The following is a 6560-nucleotide window of genomic DNA, read 5'->3' as shown; positions in this document are numbered from 1 at the left end:
CTGGGGAAGAGTTAAAAATATGTCTGAGTTTATGAGCCTAGGTGACTAGGAAGATAATAATTCCCTCCAAAGAAAGGGAAATTTGGAAAAGAGGTGGGTTTAAGAAGAAAAATAATGAATTCTTGTTTGGATGCATTATGTTTGAAATGCTGATGGAACATCTAGGTGCATATGTCCGGAAGAAAGTTGGCTATGTTGGATTGTTATGGGAATGCAAGGGGACCCCAAGAAACCTAAAGATCCCAACCTCTGAAGTAATCCTTGAATTCTCCCAGGGGAAGTGCAGCTCTGCCTCCAACCTCAGGAATGGGTATTGCCAAGTAGGACCCTGGTACACTGATATGCTCTTGCATATCATATGTGTGAGGGAAAAATCCATCCTCTTCTCAATAACTCAGCAGTGAAGTGACAAAGGCTTTATTTTCTTCTCATGAGAAGGAGGCACCCTAGTGTGCAGCTAGTGGGTGCCCAGAAAGGGGGCTCGAAGGCCCTGTTTTATACCCTAGTCCCTAACGCAAATGGACCTTCCCCTTTTTCATCACTGGTGGGGTTACAATCTACACGCAAAAACTAGCTAATTGGAACACAGTATTCCCACTCCTCTTCCTTGTATGGACATGACTCAGGAGTGGACCTTATACTTCCTTATATGGACAGAACTCTGGAGAGGACCTAATTGAGACTAGGGCTCCTTGAACCATGTGACCCTACTAACCTGAGGGGGAGGAGGGGATCTGAGACCTTTGTCCTATGAATAGGTCAGGGGGAGTATGACTGACTGTTATATCCACATTGAGAGGAGACAACTACCCATTTCTCACAATATGGATGGGTGCTGCATTATTCCAAAATCCCCTCCCTGTTGTTATATTTCCCTCCCAGTTCTTTGGAATGCCCTTCCCTCCCTTTTGTCTGGTAAAAATACAAAAGACCAGTTTTCTCTTACTCCAGGGAAACAGTCACCAAGGGGATCTGTTCCCCAGCCATATTTCTTTCTCCTAATAAATTTTATTTTTAATTTTATGAGATTCATGACGAGCCTCCAATTCTTTGGGTGAGCTAGCTCCCTGATTCAGGTGGCAAGTCTCCCCCAAAACAGGATTGGAATTCAAGAGAGAGAGACTGGGGCTATATATCTGACTATCTCTATCTCCATATCTGTCAGCTGTGAAACAATTAGTTGAATCCTTGGAAACCTCTTCCAACCCCCAAATATTACCTTTGGTTCAAATCATGTTTGAGTCCTTGTAAACATATTTCTTTTAGTAGTCAACAAGAGAAAATATTAGTTCAAAACAAAACAAAATCATTTAATTAAATAGTATGACAATATAAATTTAATTAAATAGTATGACAATATAAATGACAAAGAAGAATTCCCCAACCTTGCTGCCAAATTCAAGGTAAGTAGTGCCCTCTTCCAAAGGTTACCACAACACTAGTGATGAAGGAGACATATCTAGGGAACACGTGTGACCAGGGACTATTCATGTGGGGACACATTTAGCCAGGGCACTTGCTTGTCTGATATAACTTATGTTTCTGATGATATAATTTAATTAGCATTTTTCTCCAACTGGCTGAGAGGTTATTTGTTTATCCTTAACATACTGTTCTCTGATAGAAAGTTCATTGCTGCTAGAGAATTTTACTATTGATATTCTTTGAGTGGAATCTCTACTGTTGCTGCTACAGGCCTTTCCCTAAGGTATAACTCCTTTTGGATGAAGGTATGGGTCTTGTGGGCTCTTAGCTGGATTGCCTCAGGGGATGTTCTTTAACTCTCTTGTTATGCACACTATTCAGTCTTCTAGCTGAGAAGCAATTAGTCATTTAAAAAAATATATTCTTTGAACTGAATTTCTTATTCTGGGCTTAAGCTCCCCCTTTCAAATCTCAAAGCTACTTCTGAGTTTAAAAATGCTTTTTAACCCTTGTCTCATCCAAATCTTATCTTTTGTATGGATTCTGCTTATAAAACCTGCAAAAACTTGCATGTGGAGCTGAGGTGAGAAAGATTTTTTTCAACCTCCAAGATCCCATGGACCAAATGCAGTTACAACCTCTATTCTTAGGTCCTTTCTTTTACATTTTTGCCTATGTTAAAATTTCTCCCAACAACAAAGTCATTTGTTTTTTTATGTATCAGGGCAAGGGAATTGAGTTGACCAGCAGAACCCTAATCAATTGAGTCCTCTCAGCCCACTTGATGAAATTATAGTTTGTAATATCCCTAGATAGTAAAATATTAAGGTTTTACCCCTTTCAGAGTTTGAGTGGTTGCATTTGGTTGCATTCACCACTTCAAAAGGTCATGAATCCTTGAGGGGCCTACACTAGAAATTGCCTGTTCCCCAGTTTTAAAGGGTAAGTAATTGTTAGTGGCTCATTTCCATCTTGTAAGAGAAGCTAAAGAATTTTTGAAGACCATAATCACATAGCAAATAGCAGAGTTAGGATTTAAGCCCTGATTTTTTGAAATTAAATTCTTTACCAATTCTACTACACACTTTCTAAGAGATGTCTTAGCAACCTAATTAAAAGACTTCATTTAATTGGAGGTGGGGGGGCAGTGAACATGGCACATGATTCCTTGAAGAGAGAACCAAAACTCTTTTGCTGACAGGCACTACCCACTGATTTCAACAAGGGAAGTCCTAAGCAGAGGAATACACTTCTGACATTGGGGAACCAAACCTGAGGCAAGAAATACTTTAGCCAAGGGAGCTCTACCATCTGGGATATAATTATCCATATGGACTCAGGCTATGTTCAACTAAAAGGGGTTCTATTCCCTATCTTGGTGTTGGAGTATCCAAGGTACTATGGATTAGGGCATTTCAAGAATCTTCTCTACCAATTTCTGATAGGTGGCCATTGAACTGCTGATTAAATACTTCTACTGATCAGGGTTTCACAGGTTTTGAAGGTAGACTATTCCACTTTTAGGTAGCTTGAAATGTCTGAAAGTTATTATTCTTGACAATTTTTTTTTTTGCATGGCAACAGGGATTAAGCGACCAGCCCAGGGTCCCACAGCTAGTAAGTGTCTGAGGCCCGATTTGAACTCAGGTCTTCCTGAATCCAGGGTTGGTGCTTTATCCACTGTGCCACCTAGCTACCCCCCAAATCTATCTTCTAATAACTTCTATCCATTAATTCTAGTTCTGCCTTCTACAGCTAATGCATTTAATCATTATGTGTCTCATTTTTCTCATCTGTAAAATAGAGAAAATAATTCCTGTTCTACCTTACTTAAAGAGCATTTATGAGAATCATGTGAGATAGCACACATGAGGGACTATGATACATTTACAGCATTTAAAAGCATATATGAGAAATTCTTTTTTTATGTGTATAGTTGCTATCATTCATGGAATATTCAACCTTCTCATGTTGCCTTTTTGGAATTCTTAGCTACTTTCAAGGTGCCACCTCCTAAGTGAAGCCTTTCCTGATCTCCAAGTGATTACTGCTCTTCTCTTCTTAAAAAGTATGTCCTGTTTACTTCAGGTATTGTTAATATCCACCCAAAGGCAGCTTGGGACAATTCCCTGAAAGATAGCTCTTGGATAATGTATATTGCAATATGGAGGAGTCAGAATTGGCTTAAATAGCTCTGAGCCGATGACACTTTGTATTTGTGGAGAGAGGAAAAGCAAAATGTAAGACTCAAACTTTTGAATGGCAAATGGGAAATCTCCCTGGATTCAGAGAAAAGTAGGGCAGCCATCTCTTCTGCCCCAACATCTTCTTTGAGTCTCAGCTCTCTCAGAGACAACCAAGAATGGACTTTTCTGGTGAGATCATTCTTTCTGTGGTTAGTCTAAGATTTCTTATTTCACTCTCAAGATGAATAATGTCATCTTGTGTATTATATTACTTAATTTACTCTTGTGTATTATATTGTCTACTCCAATTTGTATATTTTCTGATTTCTGTTTACTATTTGCTTGGATTTTGCTTTGTGAGACTAGTTTTTGTGTCCTAAGTACTTGGTCAGAGCACTTCTTACCTAAATTGGTGAGAATAAACTACTCATTACCCTTCCCATTACCCCAACTAAGGAAAGTGAATTTAGTCTAGATCCCTAAAAGAGAGCATCATATTCTTTGATTACAAATGATTGAGGTGCAGTAGATAGATAAAATTCTAATGTTCCTTTTAGAAATAGGAAAGTGAAGGAGTGAGCATCCCACCATGGACTTCCTCTTGCTCCTCTAAAAAGTAAAAATCCCAGTCTCCCATGGAAATAGAATGGACCAAATTCCATATTGTGTCTAGCTATACCATACATGAGTAATCTATTTTATGTTAGATGGTTATTCTGTTGAAATTCTTTCTTCTTATGTTTTCCCCTCCCTTCTACCTCCCACAGCACCACTTAGTAGAACTTGTTTAGTACTTAAAGTTGCATCTGAGTCCTGGTGATCCCATTTGGGAATTTCTTTCTTTTTTTTTAATTAAATCAGATTTCTTTTATTGTTTCAAATTTTAATACCTTCCCATGGGATGTATACAATGTACCCATATAAAAGAAGAAAGGGCTACTCTTTAGATTGGTGCATTAAAAATAGACCAGTTCATCAGTCTTGGTTTTCTTGGTTTGATATCTGGTTAGAGAAAATGGCTTGTTTTCATGAGGGAGACTTTTCAATACTCGAAGATGTATAAATTCCTAATCACCAACATGAACCTTAATAAAGTAGTTTGTTCCAGCAACCAATTGACTTTTAAATTCTATAGTCTTAAAGATTGGAAACTTGCTATTTTCTTTCTCTTCAAGTTCTGCCTTTACCTGGTCTGCAATCTGCTGCATCTCAGCTGTGGCTGGTTCGGTGTCCGAGAGTCCTCCACACAGCATCATGGAAAGTTCTTTCGGCTGCAGCACAAACAGAACTGAGTGATGCAGGGATGGACCCAGTGACCGGGAATTTCTTGACCAAGATACTGGAGTGCTTTGCTATTTCCTTCTCCATCTCATTTAACAGATGATGGATAAGTGACTCAAACAGGGTTAAGTGATTTTCCCAGGTCCCAAAAATAATTTGGTTTCAAGTTTTCAAGATTTGAACATGACTAACATAACTAAAATGTCTGAACAACAACAAATGCAAATATCATTACCTTCATTTTACCAATGGAAAAATGAAGCTTGGAGAGGTTAATGGTGACAACCCTACCTCTCCTGGCAGCAAGACTAGTTCTTCTGTCCCCCACTGTCTCTGATAGCAAAGGCAGCTAGTGAATAGCATACCGTCATGGAGGAAGCTATCACTGCTTTAGTGTGGGCTACAATTTAACTTCTCCAGGAAACTTCAGTTTTTCCTTTTTCTAAAATGGGAAGGAAACTACTTGCTAAGACAACACCCATAGGGAATTTGGTTTTTACCTTCATATCACCTAAACATTCTATCTGCTTATGGCTTTGTAGGGAATGGGGAGGTAATGGTGAACCAAGGACTTTGTTCTTAGATGATAACTTTTGTGCCCAAAGCTCCAAGTCTAGTTCTTGATCCAGTAACTTCTTGCTTCAAAGTTCTTCATAACTTTTCTTCCTCATTCCCCCTTGGAGGTGTGAGATTTAAAATTGGATATAAGAGCATTAAACTCCCCTTTAACCTTTCCCTTATATATCTCCCAGACCAGTAAGAGAGAGAAGCCTCTGAGCTTTAATTAGAGAGGGATTAATTAGCTTTTATTGTTTGGGAATTAATTAACCAACAAACAGGTGATACTGATTAGGGAAATAGGAAAGTAGAAATACAAATGAATAGTCTTAGATCAAAGCTTAGTCTATATTCTTTTATAAACTCACTGAATCCCAAAGCCACCTCTCAGGCTGAGAACCAGGGTCAAGCGCGTGCTGCCACCGAGGACCAGAGCCGATCACCCGAACACCCCATCAAACCTGAGCCAGCGTGTGTGTGCTGAGAGGGAGAGAGAGCACTTCCATTCTCTCCTCATTTTTAAGCTGGCGCCCCAGAAGTGGTGTCCTTGGCCATGCTCTCCTGGGCAGCAGCAGGCGCACGACTGTTCGTCACAGTCTCCTCCCTGAAAGGGCGGTCCTTCAAAAACTGGCGGTCCTTCAAAAACCATTTCAGTAGTATGCGTTCAACTCTTTTTTACCATAGAGGCCAGTGCTGATTCCTTCCCTCCAATGAGAAAGAACACTTTAGTAAAAGTCAGTACAGTGTGTAGCTCATCAAAAATCCCTGCTGTCTGATACCCTTAGTGTTCTGTTCTTTGCAAGTTTATTCTTTTTCTCTGTCAAAACTTTGATCTCCATTTGGCTTTTGATTATATTTTTGAACTTGACTGGTGTTTTCAATTATTTTTTTCTCCATCCTCTAAATGTTTTTTACTCATTTATGTGTTGAGATGAACATATCTTGACTCCTGGGCTAATTATTTGGTACTTCAGTGGAAGAGAAAAACATATATTTTCTCTATCTTCTCACCTAATTATCTAAGCAATCAAAATCTGTCTGCATTTCTTTTATTGTGTGTTCTACCTACAATCATAAAATTTTATAGCTGGAAGAGAGGCCTTAAAAGCC

General features: G+C 39.1%; 1 pseudogene; it reads right to left on the bottom strand.

Moving 5' to 3' along the window:
• Nucleotides 1-4567: 4567 nt before the first annotated feature.
• On the bottom strand, nucleotides 4568-4864 carry LOC122751075 (annotated as a pseudogene).
• Nucleotides 4865-6560: the final 1696 nt, after the last annotated feature.

Source organism: Dromiciops gliroides, chromosome 3 (assembly GCF_019393635.1).
Source record: "Dromiciops gliroides isolate mDroGli1 chromosome 3, mDroGli1.pri, whole genome shotgun sequence".
Lineage (NCBI taxonomy): Eukaryota > Metazoa > Chordata > Mammalia > Microbiotheria > Microbiotheriidae > Dromiciops > Dromiciops gliroides.
Note: the sequence above shows the minus strand (reverse complement) of the source record. Positions and strands in the feature narration are given on the sequence as shown.